General features: G+C 36.1%; 1 long non-coding RNA gene across 1 annotated transcript; it reads right to left on the reverse strand.

The window, feature by feature from the left end:
* On the reverse strand, positions 1 to 2,072 carry LOC144825199 (uncharacterized). Its single transcript, XR_013609331.1, has 5 exons — positions 1,984 to 2,072; positions 1,256 to 1,348; positions 1,032 to 1,154; positions 853 to 950; positions 1 to 429 (listed from the first exon to the last, which is right to left on the reverse strand). It is a non-coding gene; the product is annotated as an uncharacterized LOC144825199 (long non-coding RNA).
* Positions 2,073 to 2,280: the final 208 nt, after the last annotated feature.

Raw genomic sequence — 2,280 nt, forward strand, 5'->3', positions numbered from 1 at the left:
CATTATTCATTTTATTATTTCATCATTCTCATATTTATCATTTGTATTTCTTATAACTTCATCCTTTTTTTTAAAATTATTAGTTTTTAATTTCTTAAAAATATTTTCATCTTTTTGGGGGGTATTTATAATTTTATGAAAATACAAAAGAGGAAAGAAACCCTGGAATTTACAAACACAAAAAATACAATACCAATCATTCATTCAAATCCTATTGCCATCCACACATTCCATACAAAAATGCCGTATCTGGACAAATCTTGACATAACCAGGCAGAGTTTGAATTTTTGCTGCCTGAATTGATAACCATAAGATGAAAAAAAGTGGGTTCCACGCAAGGTCGACACGCGTTTCGGTGGGTTCTGTACCACCTTCTTCAGGACCTATGCAGATACAAACATTTCTTAACACACCATAAGCCAGGGAATCTGAAATCACAAAAGAACATAGAAATTGTAGTGCAAATATTCCGAACATCATTCTCAAAAAGAACATTTCATACACCTTTACGTTTTTTGAGTTCAGAGATGGCAACACAACAGTGCATCAGTCTCCTAATTAAATAGAGTGTAAAGAGTAAAGCTGTGATACAAAATAGGTTGGAACAACAAGATTAGAGTAAACACCAACACCAAGTAGATTAGATTCATACCATAAAGCAAAGAGAGTGAAGCACTAGAAAGCGTCCTAGAATTCTATAAAATAGACTGAATGGGTGACCTTCTTCCACACAAAGAGATTTTGGTGAAAAGCAACTTACGAACTAGAGAAAAAAAGATATTTATAAACCATGAACACCAATGAACCCTGTGTCATGCCTGAATCCTAAGGTCAAAGACAAACGCACTTACTATTCTTTCGCAAGGCGTATGTCCTAAAGTCTTCTTAAAATTCTATTCACGATATTTCTACCTTCAATGGTTTCAGTATACAGCAAGGAGTAAAGTTCCTAAGAAGTGTAAGGGCAAAGTATTATAACAGCTCCATTTTGTATACAACCCAGTGATACTTGTACTAATAGAGGACATACCTCCTGTGTTTCTATTCATTGCCATGCAGGGGTATCCTTATTATGCTGATGTCCTTTCGTTATTTAAAAAGTGTGTCTATTCCTAGTAAGTACTAGTGGAGAAGCGTGTCACTGTTATCGTGCCTATAGATAATAATACATAAACCAAGAAAAGCCATCAGTTATAAAATGACGCACTGGTGTCGAGATGGGACTAACGCTATACCTAGTTATAACACACTGACCTTATTATTTTGGCGCAAATTCATGGAAACAGTTGTTTAGTCGCAGATTTGAACTTCCTCTGTTTTTACATGGAATAACATTATTCCTTCCGTCTGCAAATTTAAAGAAGAAATACACTGGTAATATAGCACCATACCTAGTTATATTAACATACTATTCTTGTTGAATGTATGTAACTAGTGCGTGTTTCTCTAGGGTCGCACATTCCAAAAATAGTTGCCCATTGAGGGCATATTTATACTCTTTATTTCTATCGACATACAAAGTTTTTAGGATTTATTTTTGGCAACCTAATCTTCCCAGTAGTATCTCACAGTCTATATATGCCACTGATTCAAATATACATGGGAATCCGTGCTTTTAAACGTAACCCACGTTTCAAACATCCAAGTAGTAGTAGCCATTACCCGCACAACAAACACCCGATATTTAAACACAAACACCTATCTTGCATAACCGGTATTCCGATGCAGTCAGGTAAAGCAACCCATTTATAGAACAAATAAAAGACACCGGTATAGTCATAGAGTGAAATTACATGATCTGACTTCCGAGGTGACTATAGACAAAGTCCAAACACTGACACATGCCAATGTTTACAGGTACAACGTAGCATTGTACGGCTCCTAAATGTGCAAATCCATAAGTCAAACACACCCAACTACTTTCGTAAGGGAAATACTTAGTCGGTCCCCGAAACAAGGTTATGCCCATTCACGTTACTTACTTTATAATATGGCCACTCGCTTCCACATGTCACTTCTAATCCCGAGTTACTGCATGACAAAGGAGGGATTAACGAAGTGCCAACGGTTTAAATACTGAGGTGAGGCGCCATTTACTTTGTTTGTGGTTTTACCAAAAATAAAGGACGGACTAAAACGATTATACGAAAATGTGAGCGCCATGTTTATAAGTGTCCAGCATTAATCAAGTCACCAAAGACTGACCAAAGGGTACAAAATACCTATAACCCATGAACCAACACAATTAAAAATTTGCAAACATTCGTGACAAGAATTTT

The sequence above is a fragment of the Lissotriton helveticus genome, chromosome 3_1 (assembly GCF_964261635.1).
Source record: "Lissotriton helveticus chromosome 3_1, aLisHel1.1, whole genome shotgun sequence".
NCBI classification, from domain to species: domain Eukaryota; kingdom Metazoa; phylum Chordata; class Amphibia; order Caudata; family Salamandridae; genus Lissotriton; species Lissotriton helveticus.